The 18,205-nt window shown below is 40.7% G+C and overlaps 1 pseudogene; it reads left to right on the plus strand.

Annotated features, from left to right (window-relative positions):
* Window positions 1-29: 29 nt before the first annotated feature.
* On the plus strand, window positions 30-5,812 carry LOC117246908 (solute carrier family 2, facilitated glucose transporter member 11 pseudogene; annotated as a pseudogene).
* The last annotated feature ends 12,393 nt before the right edge of the window (window positions 5,813-18,205 follow it).

Raw genomic sequence — 18,205 nt, forward strand, 5'->3', positions numbered from 1 at the left:
GACGTTTACCGGCAGAGATAGCGGTAGTGATGGAAGTTTCACTCTCTGGATTCGGCGTTTAAGGGTTATTTTTCGGACGATGGCGAGGTATGTAAACCTTGTTATCTGTAGTTAAACCCTGAAACAGTGCTGTAATATTGCCGTTCATTTTTAAATTGACCTCCTGTTGTAATTTGCTCGGTTGTTGCGGCTGTTAAACAAATTGCCAAACAGGTCAACTGAGGACAACGAAATACCAATCTCAACCCGGCTTTAAGAGGATGTCTATCTCCATTTACATAGCAGCAAGGACAGTTAGCATGGTTACAGAATACCAAAGACACCCTCCAAGTTTAATTATTCATTAAGAAAGTTATTTATGAAGCTAGGCGCTAACTGTAGCTCTTGTGAGAAATTACTTGCTGTTGGATACAGAGGGAAGGACACACACTTCTCTGGGACAATGAGCCTTCAGATGAACTCCAAAGATGAGCCAGAAGAAACCAGCAAACCGTCAGGCGGTGCCAGGATCCTTGCTTTGACTGTTTTCTCTGCTGCCATCGGAGGCACCTTCCAGTATGGCTACAACATCTCAATCATCAACGCTCCCACCAGCTACATCCAGAGCTTCATCAATGATACCTACATGGAGCGCTGGGGCGTTGGCTTGGAGACCCCTCAGGTGACCCTAGTGTGGACTCTTATTGTGTCGGCCTTCTCACTAGGCGGTTGGCTGGGAGCCCTGTTGGCGGGACCTCTGGCAGTCCGCTGTGGGAGAAAGAACTCCCTGCTTCTGAACAACTCCTTCTTGTTTGTTGGTGCTGTACTCGTGCTGACATGCAGAGTGGCGAAATCATTTGAGATGATCATCCTTGCTCGTTTTCTGGTGGGGATGAACTCAGGTGTCAGTATGAACATTCAGCCTATGTACTTTGGGGAAAGCGCACCCAAACACCTCCGGGGTGCTGTGGCTTTTTCCTCTGCTGTTTTCACTGCATTTGGGATCTTCCTGGGTCAGGTTGTTGGAATAACTGGATTGTTGGGTGCAGAGCCTCTTTGGCCCTACTTACTAGCTAGTAACGCTTTGCCAGGCTTGATCCAGCTCCTTTTCCTACCCTGGTTCCCTGAAAGCCCCAGATACCTTCTCATCGACAGGGGAGACAGGGAAGCATGTGTGCGGGCGCTGAAAAGGCTTCGTGGTGGGGAGGCTCCAGCCTTGGAGATGGAGGAGATGCTTCAGGAGCAGCAGCAGCAGCATCAAAACTCTGCAGCCTCTGCCAAGACGCCCTGGTCTCTGTTTAAGGATCCTGACCTACGATCCCAGCTCAGAACAGTCATGGCTGCCAGTAGTGCCATGATGCTCTGCGGCAACGACTCCATCTACTTCTACGCTTCCTATATCTTTCTCGAAGCGGGGATTCCTCCAGAGAAAATCCAATATGTCACCATAGGCACAGGGGCATCTGAGCTAACTGCTTCCATACTGAGCAATCTGCTGATTGAACGTGTGGGCCGCAGGTACCTTCTTTTGGGAGGGTACAGTCTTATGTCATGCTGGTCTGTAGTCTTCACTGTAGCTCTCACCCTCCAGAGCCGCGGCGTGGCTGGGATGGCTTACCTCAGCATGGCATGCGTGTTTGCCTACATTCTCAGTTTTGGCTTAGGTCCAGCGGGGGTGACCGGAATCTTACCAGCTGAGATCTTCGACCAGGGGGCTCGGCCGGCAGCATACATGGTAGCTGGCTCGTGTATGTGGATCAGCCTGTTCTCGGTGGGAATGCTGTTCCCCTTCATCGTCAAAGGCCTGGGGAACTTCTGCTTCCTGCCATTCATGGCTGTGTGTTTGGTGTCTGCTTTGTTTTTGGGGTTCACTCTACCAGAGACTAAGGGGAAGACAGTGGCTGAGATCACTGCAGAGTTTGATAGAAAGAATGGCGTGAAGAGGGAGAAGCCAGACCTGCAGGTGCACGAGCCAATTAGGGAGTACTACCAGCTGGGTAAAGCCTGCTCCTTCACTACCCTAATGCAAGATTCTGACCCTGACCATAAGAGCGCAACTGAAATTTGACATCCTTCTTTAAAAGTGTAAATAAAACAGGCAGTGCCTTTGCAGCCTCTTTATGCACCTTCAGTGACGGATAATCAGGTGAAATATGAAGTGTCCTATTTATGAAAGATGATGTCTGTGTAATGTTTTCGCCGGCGTTGCTCTGTTTGTCTGTCTGTTTGTTTGTCTGCAAAATAACTCAAAAAGTCATGAACGGATTTTGATGAAATTTTCAGGAAAGGTGGATAATGAGACAAGGAACAGATGATAAAATTTTGGTGGTGATCGGTTGAAGCAAAGTGGATAAAATAATAAATAAAATCTATCATCTGACAGCCTCAGCAGCAATTCCAATTTCTAATGAGACGGTGGAAAGCACGTCTTGTTCTACTTGCTAAATATTGTAATTCTAAAGTTGAAATTAATGTTCTGTGTTGGAAAAAAATAAAGTGAAGAATACAAAAATACATATTATATTCTGTACTAATGCACTCTCTGAGTGCTTTTCTAGTTATTTATTTTAATGCTGGTTTCTTGAGGAAACCCACTGGAGAGTATTAAATGCTCGGCTCAAGTGTTGTACTTAAAGGAATACTCTACCCACCAAATGATCATATGTACTGTAATTACTCACCTTATGTTATGTTGAATTTAGGAAGAAAACCTGGAGAACAAAGAATCCAAAAACTGAAAAAAAAGATTCATGATGGATTGTGTTTAAAGTTGTAATTAATTAGTTACTTTTTGGTCATATTTGCTGAAACTGTCATTGTATCCACAAAGTAGTACATGAGACAGATAACCTGTGGAAAAAATCATGTTCCTCCTCCTCCTCCTCATAGTGCTTCTATTGGCATTTGCTGGAGTCTACTGCATGTGAATGAAAACAATCAGATCTGAGGAGTCTCTAACGCAGTTGTCAGTCATATTCACTGCGCTGATCAAATATGAATCAAGATTCTGTTACTGCATGGCCTATTCTTTGCCTCAAATGTTTTCAGAAACATATTTTAGTGTACTGTTTAGCTGTAAAATTAGAGTTTGTGACCCGGTCGCCATGTTGCAAACAGTTGAGCTGAAACGACGCACCACCCACCGGCTTGGTCACAAACATTCTTAATTTACAGCTAAGCAGTACACTAAAATATAGGCTATGTCTTAAAACATTTTATGTTTGAAATAGGCAGTAACAGAATCTTGATTCACATTTGATCAGTGCTGCTGAGTTTGACAGTTTGACCACAGTTTACAAGCAGTGAGTGACATGATTGACAGCTGGATTTGAGACTCCTTGGCTCTGACTGGTCATTTCCTTCAGCCGCAATTCTAGCAAATACCATTTGAAGCACTACGAGGAGGAAGAGGAGCAGGAGGAACAAGATTTTATCATAGACTATCTGTCTCATGTCCTACTGTGTAGATATCAAAATATCTACCTACAAACTCTCACACAACTCGTGCAGTATTATCGAAGTCCCATTTATCTAATGGTACACTCAGTACTTCCCAAACGCATGCATTTTGGCTAAACAGTTACTATTTAAAACACTTACACACACAACGGAGGTGCACTTCTTGAAGAAGAATGGTAAAGTTTGAGAGAAAATGCATGTTTGGGACAACCCTGTCTCCTAGAAATTACATTTGTATGTTACCAGACTGCTTTCTTAATTTTGTTGTTGTGGCAATGTAATTGCCGCCTGGATTATGTTCGGAGAAAACATTTCTTTATGGTACTGTAACACAACAGTACATTTACGAACTGCGTAGGCTTCTTAAGGAGGTAGCTGGGGAGCATGGCAAAATGCAAAACCAAAAAATCCAGGACCTTGAAACCAGAACCTCGGGCTCATGTCCAGACTCCTGTGCCTCGTTAAATTCATGAGGTGAGGGTACTACTACGTCCTATGTATTCTAATGGCTTTTGGCTTTTTGTCTGATAGTTGTGTATACCATTACCAGCCAGGAAAAGAGGCGGGTATATCCCGTGTAACTGCGTATACCCTCCATTACACCATTGGGTTTGAGCAACAGAAGCATTGTGGTTAAGGTTAGAAAATGATCATGATTTGGGTTACATTTTAATGAGAAACATAATAAACACTTATGTCATAGGTTTAGGCATCAAATGTATTTTGGTTAAGGTTAGGGACATTATGTTTTCAGTTAAATGGTGAGTAAATTATATACAGATGATCATTTAAGGGGTTAAAGTTTTCCTTTAACTTATAACCCAAGCAAGAGAGTAAAAAGCTATGGAGTGTTTAAAATAACACATGTATAGACTTCTCTATTAATTACCTACAGTATGGTCACACAGAGAAAGCATGACGTGATGATATTTTCTCTACAAGAAGGATCTTTAGGAGCATAACACTGTAACTGTAAGCTGAGTAATTGCCTTACCAAGACCAGCATACTGTAAAGATGTGAAAGTACAGTACTGGAAAGACAAATGGACTTTATTTTAACTTTACCATCTCCCTTTCATTCAGTACACCCTGCTTATATCAGTTATAAAAGCACCTCAGTCAGTTGTTCTTGCTTATCATTGTCTATTTATCGTCTCATAAACATGACTATGCCAAAGTATGGAATTACGGTACCTTTGTTAATTTAAGATGAGACGTATGTGAAGCACTGTGTGATTCCAGTATCCAGGAAGGCAAAGGCGATTGTATACCTCAAATATAGCTACATAACTCATATTCATTCAAACTCTCTGAAGGTCTTGATAACGGTAGAGGTGTTTGCAGCAGACTGGGTAATCTTTTGAATTGCATGCACTAAAGGATTACCCACTAAATCAACACTTCTGCACTGGGTAGATAACACTGCTTGTTTATTGTGTATTCTGATTGTGTACATATCTATCCAGTCCAGTGATCCATGCTTGTTACATTTTACTGTTCAATGACCCCAGTGGGCATGGGGAATGTTACCTCTCTAAACTCTGGAAAGTGTTGTGTTCTGCTCGGTTGCATGTATACTAATTGGACTCCCACTCCAAGGTGTCGTTCCTACTGGCACCACTAACGGCATGATTCCATTTCACCACCCCTTGAGATGTTTCCTTTGTGTACTCATGCAGTGACTTTATAAATGCAGCTCCACCAAACAGCCAGTAGATGACGTCATTGTCATTGTTCCTTGCCTGTTGTCCTCTCCTTGCCAAATATGAAGCTGTATATTGTTAAAACGACTCTCAGATGAGACACCTAGCCAAAGATGACACTGAAATTCATCAGCTGTCAGCTCACAGCCATTGCAACTGTTTTGTTGACCATCTGTCATATCTCCTGTATGTTCCCTTTTAAAATTATTTCTTCAAAATGCAGCAGATGTCATTTTTTAGTCAAGGTGTTATTTTTTTTATTAGAAATCCAAATCACCCTCTCTTATTCTCTGAAAATGTCACTTTTCATGCTGGATTTCAGGAAGAACCTCACTGTTAGAGCATGTTGGTGCTGTACACTTTATAACTGAAATATTGCTATTGAACGACTGTCTATCCAAAGCATGTTACGATAATCAGTAATTATAAGGATTCTGTAAAAGTCTTACTGTACGATTCTCTGACTTTATTTTGTAGGGATATATATTTTGCACATACCAGTTATGTATTTAATGGTATTTATTGAAAGAGAAATACTACTGTATGTACAAAAATAAAAAAAATCTAAGACTACGCCATTCTCTTCATTGTGATTTAGTTAGTTTGATTGATTCCGCCTGTCTGATCCAACTGCTTTCTTAATTACATTTAATCACATTACTTTGGCTCCCTCAGCTCCTCTGTGCCTTCATCGACTGCACCATCCCACTCCCATTAAAACTGCGAGTGTAATGCTGTTTATTTATGGAAATAAGTGCTGTTTGAGAACGGCTCACTCTAAAGTGGGGCTAAGGTTCAAGTGTGCTGTTCCATTGGGCTCTGTTACATCATTCCAGTGTCTCCTGGCTGTTTGAAATGAACCTAGATAACAGAAAAATGGGATTTATATTCAAGTGTGTGCCCTGACGAGGAAAGGTTTTGTGTGTGTGTGTGATTCAGAGCTGCTGTAAAAACACTAGAAATTCAAGGTAGAAGTGTTTCTGTTACAATCACAACAGGAAGCAGAATATTTTTGCTCTTGCTGGCCTTCGGTTGAAGTTGTAGAAAGATTTAAAGATAAAGTTAATTCTCTGCTAGCAAAACTAGTCCACGTATGTTACACCTCAAATAAACAGAAACTCCAGTCCATTAGAGACAGACTAGACATAGAGTATATACTGTAATTTTAAAGCACAAATTATGAAATATGGTAATTCGCTTTCCCACAGCTGTCTGGCCATTATTAAGGTAAAACCAGGGAGATGTATAGCTGCCGCTGCATAGAGTGCTCCAGGGATGAGTCCTAAACCTGGAAATGGGGTAGCATTTTAGCACTCCTGGTTACCAGTGACCTCGTCATGTATCAATGTTTGGTCATGGACTTCCTCGTTCAGATGCGACATGAAAGGTACCCTGGGTGCATTGGTTTTTGACGTTCTGGTACGCCATGTCAACTTCAGCCTGTTAAAGGCATCGTCTTCTTTCAAAATGCACTTCCATTTTCACAGGAAATTTACTGTTTACATACAGTCTCTTTCAAAATAAATGCACTCAGTACAACAACGTGAATTGACTTTTTTTCCTCCAACAACTTAAACACGTGGTTGGGTTTAGGAAAAAAGAACAGGGTTTGGCTTAAGAATCTTACAGGATGCAAACACCACTCTCCTGGGTAAAGCTGGTGTTTGTTGGATGTGTTTCATGTTTCACCCTGACACCACCGCCCCAAGTGCTGGATTTGACGACTTTGGAGTGAGACCGGCTTGTTTTTTTTTAATTAGCTTTTAGATGCTTGAAATTAGATGACAAGCTTCAGAGACGTTTACTTTTTGTTCTACAACGTAGAGTAGGTCAGTAAATACCCCATTTGTGAATTGTAAAGCTTTTACATGTCGCAGGCGGTTGCTAACAAGTGGTTAAATGTGACTACAGAACGTCATCATGCCGAACACGGCTTTAGAGTTCAGATGGGGTGGTAAGGTTAAGTCATTAACATGTCAACCTAGCAACACGTACATGAGGCCAAATGTAACAACAATCCACTTTATTCATTTTCTTTATTCATTATGCATGAAGATGTGATCCAAGTTAGAAGTCTCTATGTAACCCTTACCCCTACTCTAACCTGAACCATGTTTCCTTTAATATTTCATAGCTAGCTAAACACAAACTTTGCATTTTCTTTGGGGCATCTGAGTCCAGACCAAAGAGCAAAGGGGGATGAACTTGGACTGATGGTCAATCAGGTCTCACTTGTCATCTAATTTCAAGCATCTAAAAGCTAATTAAAAAAAATAAGCCGGTCAAAGTTGTTAAATCCGGTGCTTGGGCAGTGACTTGTGGTGTCAGCATGAAACGCAGCTGGTCGCTGTTATAGTTTAATGGCGCTCGGCAGCATCAGGGGGAAATGCAGTGGGACAAGAACGAAAGTTAAGGTGGCAGAAGTTTGAGTAGGGGTGGTGGATGGGTCCAACAAACACTGACCCTCACCCCGGGAGAGCGGTGTTCGCGTCCTGATTATAAAGCCAAACCCTGTTCTTTTTTTCCTAAACCTAAGCTAAGCCTTTGTTGCGTGAACCCAACCATGTGCATTAGTTGTTGAAGGGAGAAAAAAAAACGTCAATTCACAGTGTACTGATGTAGTGCATTTATTTGGAAAGAGACTGTGTGTAAATAGTAAATTACCTGTGAATACAGAACTGTATTTTGAAAGAAGACAATGCATGTAACAGGAAGAACTTGACGCAGCGTTCCAGAACCCAGTATCTGGATGTGGAAGGTCCATGACCAAACGTTGATGTGTGACGAGGTCGGAGTGAGAATGTGTTAGTAGGAGAGTCATTTAGCTGGTGGGTGGGTCACGTAGCTGCTCCAGCTGCTGCTGTACCTATACTCACAACTGAAAGACGGTTATCTTAGCCAAGCATTAAGACTAAAGCTGGGGTAACAGCTAGCTCTATTGATTGATTGAAAAACAAATGCCTTCCCAGCAAATCAATAAAATGAGAACATAGTTTTTAACTTTTATTGCAAGTTTTGGAAAAAAAAAATCTCCGAGCTGCCACCAATAAACTGTACCTCCATGTTCCGCTGCTCGGTCTACTGTGGCTCCGTCTACTGTGTCATTAGGTTAATCCTAATGAAGTTTACTGGCACATTTTGCTACAGCCATTTAATCATAATGTCAGTTAATCAATGCAGCCTATTTAATGCAGTGCAACGGCAAGTTTGGACTATTTCCTTTAACATTCTGACAACCTCCACAAAATATATCTGTTATTTTAGTGCACTTTGCAGTCACTTTCCCCCCTTTTTTTCAACATAATTTCTCAGCACAAACATTTCCATGTGTGCTTTGCTGTCCATCCTCCATACAGTACAGTTGCAGCTCAGCAGGATACGACTGCTACAATATGCGGAGCAGTTGCTCATTTACTCCCTTACTGCAGTGTTACCATTTTAACCTGTAAATGTGAGCGCACAGGTCTTAGTACCAGCCCAAACTGGTAGCAGTCCATTGGGATTTTACCCATCCCTCCTGATTGACATGCCGCCACTGTCTGAGCTAATAGTTATTCTACAAAATGAACTGTTCTTTGAATGTCAGCTCCTATCAGTGAACTTAAGAGAAAACGGATCCATAATGTCAGTATCCACAGCCTCTCTTAGACTCTGCAATATTGAAAAAATGACATTCTAGATATGACATTTCAGGTTCAAGTTTTGACATTTAAGTAGGACATTGGCCTCGCTTCTGTCATTTTGCTTTTGTCAGACTGGAGATGGCAGACAATAATGTATCATGTCTGACACTTGCTTGATCTGAGGTTCATATTCCATGAAAGAGTAGTGTCACATTAGTTATGATGTACGTGTTCAAAGAAGTTCACCAGTTAATTTCTCTCTGCTGCGAACGTTTCGGGTCCCAAGTGGTGCTTCAGTGTCTTTGGTCTTCTCTAAGTGAAAGCATATTTTGCGGCTTCCTCCTCAGATGAAGAGTGCGGTTTTCCTTTGGCAACCACAGGTGGAATTGCAGAAATAGTGGGGGAGAGAAAAATCTTACCTTTAATTCTAGTTTCTATGAAGACATCAAAGGATGTTGCCAGGCACCCGAGTATGGAGGATGAAATATGAATAAATAAATATAAATAGAGTAATAACCAAAAAAGTTTGAATAAGTAAATTCTAAAATACATACTGAAATAAATAAATGCATAAAAAAATAATAATAACTGAACAGTTATCCATCTCTTTAGATAGCAACAAAAATGTTGAAATAGATTGACATCATGCATTTAAAGAATACATTATGTCCTATTTAACTATCAACTTTTATATCCTATATTTATTTATTTATGTATTTATTTATTTTAGAATTATTTAATTATTATTTTGTTTATTTATATACTTATTTCAGCAATTAATTATTTATTTTTGTGTTTATGGATTTATTTATTTATTCATTCACTTCAGCATTTACTTATTTCTGTACATTGTTTCAGCATGTATTTATTTATGGATTTATTTCAACTGCTATTTATTCATTTACTTATTTATGTTTGCATTCACTTATTTCTATATTTTATTTCAGTGTTTATTAATTTCAGAATATTTATTTTTTTGTTTATTTCCGCATTTTTTATTTCTATATTTATGTCAGCATTTATTATTCTTTTATTGTTATTACTGTTTTTATTTATTTTAACTGTATTTAATTATGCATTAACTTTTGATTGATACTTAGAGCATTTTCTGTCCTCCATACAATACCTGAGGGTGAGACAAGGAAATTGAGATGTAACATGATTAGATGGGCACAAAAAAAGAACAAGAAAAAAAAAACTGCAGAAGGACAGAAAACAATATTAGATGTTATTGTTCCTCTGCCTCTTGAGTGTCGTGTACGTGCCTACACCCGTATGCAGTGGACAAGAATAGTTTGCATAATAAAAGCAGTCTAAGAGATGTCGTCTCTGTTTGCTCCTTCACAACAAAACAGACTGATGATGCTATTATGGAGCAGCGAGTGGGTCACAGTGGACTTGCCAGAGAGCCTCATCATCACCATTGTTGTCGATGCAAGCTGGCCCGTACCTCCGATATGAGCAGATAACATGGAGTTGTTATTACTGTTTGACCCTTTGTCTTGGGAAGGGGGAAAACCGGGAGAGACATACACTTGTGTGTCTTATATATTAAACAGCTGAGAACAAACAACACAGTAGACTGTCAGCATTTTATTAAAACTGGACATAATTCAGTCAGTGGTGTTGCCACCTCATATATGATGGTTAACTTAAAGGTTGTTACACTTTTACTGTAAGAGATTTTCCACGCGTATGCTGTAACTGTAACTGGATGATCCTGGTTTTGAGTGCTGAGATTTCGTGCCACATAATCGGCGAGGTGCTATTTTCTTTCCAGCATGACGAAAACATTCTTATGAATTTTGAATTAATTTTTTATTGTGGATAAGTCTGAAGGTTTTAAGGGACAATCCACCTTGAAAAAAAGTTGTCAGATCTGTTTATTCATTTGTGCTCTATCCAGGGGTGACAAAAATAAGATTGAAATCAATTTCATATCTTTGCTTTAAAGCTGTACTAATCAATATTTTTATTTTTACAATGGATCGAATAAGTCAAATGTGAAAGAAGTCGCTTGTAGTGAAAAACCCACAGAGAATTACCACCAGACCCTGCAGTCTCCTTCAGCTCTGCGTAGCATTTTAGCATCTTTTAGCTTATTGTTTTGGTTTTACGATCCACAACTTTAATGTTTTGCTTTCAAAATTTTCAAATTTTTGTCAAGAATTAGTGGAAATGGGCGGCATGGTGGTGTGGTGGTTAGCACTGTCGCCTCACAGCAAGAGGGTTGCCGGTTCGATCCCGGGTGTGGGAGCCCTTCTGTGCGGAGTTTGCATGTTCTCCCCGTGTCAGCGTGGGTTCTCTCCAGTTACTCCGGCTTCGTGTTACGGTCCGGGAGGCAGACACTGTCTCCACATTTAAGACTAGACTTAAGACTTTCCTCTTTGATAAAGCTTATAGTTAGGGCTGGCTCAGGCTTGCCCTGTACCAGCCCCTAGTTAGGCTGACTTAGGCCTAGTCTGCCGGAGGACCCCCCTATAATACACCGGGCACCTTCTCTCCTTCTCTCTCTCTCTCTCTCTCTCTCTCTGCATCTTGCTAACTCGGCCATTCTGGATGTCACAAACTCGGCTTCTTCTCCGGAGTCTTTGTGCTCCACTGTCTCTCAGATTAACTCATATCGCAGCGGTGCCTGGACAGCGTGACGTGTGTGGTTGTGCTGCTGCCGTGGTCCTGCCAGATGCCTCCTGCTGCTGCTGCTGCCATCATTAGTCATTAGTCATACTTCTACTGTTATTATACACATATGACTATTGTCACACATGTACAGTACAGGCCAAAAGTTTGGACACACCTTCTCATTCAATGCGTTTTCTTTATTTTCATGACTATTTACATTGTAGATTCTCACTGAAGGCATCAAAACTATGAATGAACACGTGGAGTTATGTACTTAACAAAAAAAGGTGAAATAACTGAAAACATGTTTTATATTCTAGTTTCTTCAAAATAGCCACCCTTTGCTCTGATTACTGCTTTGCACACTCTTGGCATTCTCTCCATGAGCTTCAAGAGGTAGTCACCTGAAATGGTTTTCCAACAGTCTTGAAGGAGTTCCCAGAGGTGTTTAGTACTTGTTGGCCTCTTTGCCTTCACTCTGCGGTCCAGCTCACCCCAAACCATCTCGATTGGGTTCAGGTCCGGTGACTGTGGAGGCCAGGTCATCTGCCGCAGCACTCCATCACTCTCCTTCTTGGTCAAATAGCCCTTACACAGCCTGGAGGTGTGTTTGGGGTCATTGTCCTGTTGAAAAATAAATGATCGTCCAACTAAACGCAAACCGGATGGGATGGCATGTCGCTGCAGGATGCTGTGGTAGCCATGCTGGTTCAGTGTGCCTTCAATTTTGAATAAATCCCCAACAGTGTCACCAGCAAAACACCCCCACACCATCACACCTCCTCCTCCATGCTTCACAGTGGGACCCAGGCATGTGGAATCCATCCGTTCACCTTTTCTGCGTCTCACAAAGACACGGCGGTTGGAACCAAAGATCTCAAATTTGGACTCATCAGACCAAAGCACAGATTTCCACTGGTCTAATGTCCATTCCTTGTGTTTCTTAGCCCAAACAAATCTCTTCTGCTTGTTGCCTCTCCTTAGCAGTGGTTTCCTAGCAGCTATTTGACCATGAAGGCCTGATTGGCGCAGTCTCCTCTTAACAGTTGTTCTAGAGATGGGTCTGCTGCTAGAACTCTGTGTGGCATTCATCTGGTCTCTGATCTGAGCTGCTGTTAACTTGCGATTTCTGAGGCTGGTGACTCGGATGAACTTATCCTCAGAAGCAGAGGTGACTCTTGGTCTTCCTTTCCTGGGTCGGTCCTCATGTGTGCCAGTTTCGTTGTAGCGCTTGATGGTTTTTGCGACTCCACTTGGGGACACATTTAAAGTTTTTGCAGTTTTCCGGACTGACTGACCTTCATTTCTTAAAGTAATGATGGCCACTCGTTTTTCTTTAGTTAGCTGATTGGTTCTTGCCATATTATGAATTTTAACAGTTGTCCAATAGGGCTGTCGACTGTGTATTAACCTGACTTCTGCACAACACAACTGATGGTCCCAACCCCATTGATAAAGCAAGAAATTCCACTAATTAACCCTGATAAGGCACACCTGTGAAGTGGAAACCATTTCAGGTGACTACCTCTTGAAGCTCATGGAGAGAATGCCAAGAGTGTGCAAAGCAGTAATCAGAGCAAAGGGTGGCTATTTTGAAGAAACTAGAATATAAAACATGTTTTCAGATATTTCACCTTTTTTTGTTAAGTACATAACTCTACATGTGTTCATTCATAGTTTTGATGCCTTCAGTGAGAATCTACAATGTAAATAGTCATGAAAATAAAGAAAACGCATTGAATGAGAAGGTGTGTCCAAACTTTTGGCCTGTACTGTATACTGCCAGATATTAATACATACTTTCAACATATTGTACCACAGTAGCCAGAACTATAACTATAATATTATTACTTTCAATAATGTTGTTGTAAGCTACTGTTATTACCTGCATCTCTCTCTCTCTGTCTCTCTCTCTGTCTCTCTCTCTCTCTCTCTGTCTCTCTCTCTGTCTCATTGTGTCATGCGGATTACTGTTAATTTATTATGCTGATCTGTTCTGTACGACATCTATTGCACGTCTGTCTGTCCTGGAAGAGGGATCCCTCCTCAGTTGCTCTTCCTGAGGTTTCTACCGTTTTTTTTCCCCCGTTAAAGGGGTTTTTTTGGGGAGTTTTTCCTTATCCGCTGCGAGGGTCATAAGGACAGAGGGATGTCGTATGCTGTAAAGCCCTGTGAGGCAAATTGTGATTTGTGATATTGGGCTTTATAAATAAAATTGATTGATTGATTGATTGATTCCTCCCACAGTCCAAAGACATGCATATTGGGGACTAGGTTAACTGATAACTCTAAATTGTCCGTAGGTGTGAATGTGAGCGTGAATGGTTGTTTGTGTCTATGTGTCAGCGCTGCGATAGTCTGGCGATCTGTCCAGGGTGTACCCTGCCTCTCGCCCAATGTCAGCTGGGATAGGCTGCAGCCCCCCTGCGACCCTCAAGAGGATGAAGCGGTTAGAAGATGAAGATGAATTAGTGGAAATGAACACAGTAAATATTGGGCTTACATTTGCTGGTGGACAGAAACACAACTCCAAATGAATGTAAATGTTGCTTTGACTTTGCCCGGATGAGTAACTAGCGATTTCTGCTAATAGGTCTAATATGTCACAGTTTTGTTTTCATACCAGTCTTAATGTGACACTAGCCAAACAACATATGCACTTTTTTGCCTTTATAGAACTGCTGTAGACTGCAAGAAAAAGGAGAGAGAATACAGATGACACGCTACAAAGGGCTGCAGGTTGAAATCGAACCCTAGCTGCTGCAGAGGGCTCAGTCTGTATGGGGTGTACACTCTATTCCGTGAGCAAGAGGTCGTCCTTGTACTTAACACAGAGGCAGTAATTTGGCATTAATCCTCTCATCTCACACTTCGAGAGGAACCAGTTTTGTCCATTAATAAAAACCACAAAGAAATACCTGCAACCAGAGGTGCAAGGTAGTTACAGTGGGCACCAGTGCATGCTATTATGACAGACCCTAAGGCACACTAGTTACTTGTATGCCTTAACTGGCTACAATAAATCTTATTGTCACATGATCAAAGAGAAACTTGACATTGGATTACCCAGAATCATCATCACATAAATATGGTAAAAATACCAATTGTCATAAGAGATTATTCATTTAATTGTATAGTTTATTTATAGTGTATGTAGTATAAGCATATATTTTATAACATATTTTGTTATAGATTGCTACTGGCTATTTACCACAAAATAAAAACGAAAGAAGAAAAACATGATAGAGATAGGTTTGCCTATCACTTATAGCAAATGGCAAATGCAGTTTTTCTTTGAGCACAGGTACATTTCTAAGGTAGCAATATAAATTCGATCATATTCTGTCAGGAACCCTGGGATGTGACTAGTAGGCCAGGAGCAAGGTATGTTTTAAGACCTCTGTCCCTGTGTGTGTTGTGAATGTCAAACACTGAATTTTTAAAATAATAAAATTGATTTGCACTGCAGCTGTCTGTTAGCAATATTCTGTTGTTTTGGTACTTCTTCTTTCTGTGTGCTAAACCAGGCTTGCAGAGAAATCTGATAATAAAGCTCACTTGCATTTAAGTTACTCCAAGTGTGTTAGCCAAGTGTGCAAATCATTTTGCATCCATTTACAAGTGCTTTTATCTATTATGCCTGATTAAATGCTTTGGAGGCATTCTACAGTACATTCTACATAAAGTCCTGACAATAATGCAGATTTAGTTTGTGTCATTTTATGAAATAAAATGTAATGAATCTCATAAAGGATTTAATTTGTTCACATGCACAAGTTAACATAACATCTATAGTTTCACCTGATCACATCTGCTACTTTGAGAGCCACCCCCATCTTTGGCCTAAAACATTCAGCCACATGAAGAGCCAAGACCCTTATTAGCTTTAGGCATGCCTTGCAGGTGGCCTTTGGCATACTGGAAAGTTCATTAGCAGTTGGTGGCAAAGGTGAGAGGTCAACATCATCCAGTAATAGCACCACACCACAGCTCTACCTCCCACGGGAGCAGTTCTTGTGGTTGTCCCAGTGCAGCCCTGTCTGACAAGCTCTACTCCCATTACAACCTGATCAGTGGTGTAGTTGAGGGTATATGCAGCTAGACCAGGGGTCGGCAACCTTTACTATCAAGAGTCATTTTGGGCATTTTTTTTTTTTTTATTTGTCTGGAGCTGCAATACATAGTTGTGCCTTATAATGAAGATAACACCGCATTTTAGGTCTAGATTAAGATGTCAGTATTACTAATAGTTCTAAATGAGCATTCATTAATATGTTTTACCACAAGGTGGCTACTCTGCAGTGAGCTATTCATGATTATTTGGTACTTAAAAAATGCGATGTTGGCGGTGAAAGCAAACAAATCTGTCCACTTGCTATTAAGTCCTCTATTTTCCTCTGAGTCTTTTTATTTTTGGATTTGGAATCAATAGCTAGCCTAGCGACAGAGACTCCACCACTAACTAGCCCATGCTATTTAGGTTACCCAAAATTTAGCCAGGTCGTAGATGTATGATGCAAACCTTAGTTGACGAATTTTTTTTTTTTTTTTTTTTTTTTGGAGCGTACAGGTTACACATTTTTACAACTGGAAAGTGTAAAAAAAAAAAAAAACAATTTCTATTTTATTTATTTTTATTTTTTTTGTGAAAGCCACATAGGGCCACTGGAAAAGGGCTGAGGGGCTGCATGCTGATCCAAAGCTGCAGGTTGCCTATCTCTGAGCTAGAGCTGGAGAACACCCATCTATCAGCCAAAAGCTACTGAAATATATAGGATACACATTCTCGTCTGTGACCCACCCATCTACCAAGTAGTACACCCACCCCATCAATTACCACTACACTTCTGGGAAAAATGTACATATAAAGTTAAAACAGGAGCCCAGTATAGGTAAGGACATTTTCCATTTAATAGTACTGTGTGAGCTATAGAGTTATTTATTCATTTATTTACTTTTTATGTGGGGAAACTATGTTAAACTAAGTATTCATTACTAATTAGTATTGTCAAATGTGTCTGAAAGGTAACTTCAAGAAATCAGCTTCTTGGGGAAAACCATCTGTAACCCAGTAACTGGACTGGGGTGCCTGGATACAGATGAGTACTCCTCACCTGACCTAGTTGACTGCAACCAGAAGCACAAAGAAAAACTGAGAGGCACAAATTACAAAAAGGAGGAAAAAGCAAAACCGAAAAACTGGCAGTACAGTCGCTCTGAAGCTGTGCTTGTGGATGCAAATTACACTTCTTAACATTTCACACTGCAGCTCAGTTATTTTGAAATGATAATAATTTGGGGTTGCAGTTATTTTTGGATGGTTTGCGAGCCCATATTTCATTCCTGTCAGTGACGGGTTCAAAGAGTTTGTGTCTGAGATATTAAATGCAAAATGAGTGTTATTTGAATATAAGGCTTCCAGCTGTAAATCAGAAACTGTGGCCAGATTAATATGGAGCAATGTGCCCATATTCCAATAAAGTCACCATCATTTAATGTCTACGGGGAGCAGCTACAGAATTTGTCATGAGATGACATCATCGCCACAATTCATCTCTCCATTACCGTTCAGCTTAATGAGCTACTTTTCAAAACCACATAAAATCTAAGCTGTATCTAAACAATGATGTTGGATGAGGTTTCCTGGGATAAATGGATTTCTTTTTCCCTTGGCAGAGTGAGTATCTTTGCTCTAAGTGTCAGTTAGTTTAACAATAAAATAGGCTGGACTGCCATCAGATTTAGAGTGGTTATAAAACTGTCCAAAGCTCTGTTTGTATAATAAATACTGTTGACCTCTGTTTTAATTTATAGTTGTGCAAAGGCTCTGTATTAAACAAAAGTATCCTACAAAGTCCAGCTCCATTATAACTCACAAGACTCACAGAAAAAAACAATTGTCATTTGCTCACACATTTTCTCCACAACTACAACATGCTAGCATTTTTAGCATGAGCATTTTACATAGTATAAATTAGTTTAGCGACTAGTCGAGTCTTCCTATAGGCTACTCTTAAGAAGCTGGGAACAACAGCAACATTTAACAAAGGTAAAAGTTACAGAATTAGCTTCATTTTAACTCACAAGGTTCACCAACAAAACAACTAACTTTTGCTTGACACATTTTTCCCATATATCCAACATGCTAACGTTATTAGCATAAGCCTATTACATTTCCTGCTTGCTAAATTGCAAATTCTGGGATATTGAAGGAATGACCCACCCTACTTCCCCTGTGATTGGCTAGTACTTGTTCCCTTCGTCAGTTGGATTGGTTAGGTTTAGGCAAGAGGAGTGTGATTGGTTAGGGTAAGGGTGAGAATGTCAGGGTAAGCCAATCAGTGGTTCAGTCAGAGTAAGAGGCCGTTTACACGTTGTCGGCTATTTTCATAAACGGACATTTCACTGTCTCCGTTCTCAAAAAGATCTTCGTTTACACTTACCCGTGTATATACACAAGAGCATGCCAAACCTGTAGGTGGCAGTGTAACGAGAAGCTCAAGCCTTCCATGTATCCATTGTCACCATAGCAACATAGGTCGCACTTTTGACACAGGCGCAAGTTCCGGCGCATACTGTGACGTGGGCTGCCTATAACTCCGTTTATCTCTGTTTATCTCAGTTTACATGCAAACGCGCAACCAGAGTTTTCCAAAATCTCCACTCTGGCCGGAGTTTTTAGAAAGACTCGTTTTCAGAGGAGAAATCTCCGTTTGTGTGTAAACGAAGGGCACAAACGAAGGAAGATGTCTCCGTTTATCAAAATTACCGTGTTCGTGTAAACGTCCTCTAAGGCGGGCCATTCCTTCGCTGTCCAAG

This window comes from Epinephelus lanceolatus, chromosome 21 (genome assembly GCF_041903045.1).
Source record: "Epinephelus lanceolatus isolate andai-2023 chromosome 21, ASM4190304v1, whole genome shotgun sequence".
In the NCBI taxonomy this organism is placed as follows: domain Eukaryota; kingdom Metazoa; phylum Chordata; class Actinopteri; order Perciformes; family Serranidae; genus Epinephelus; species Epinephelus lanceolatus.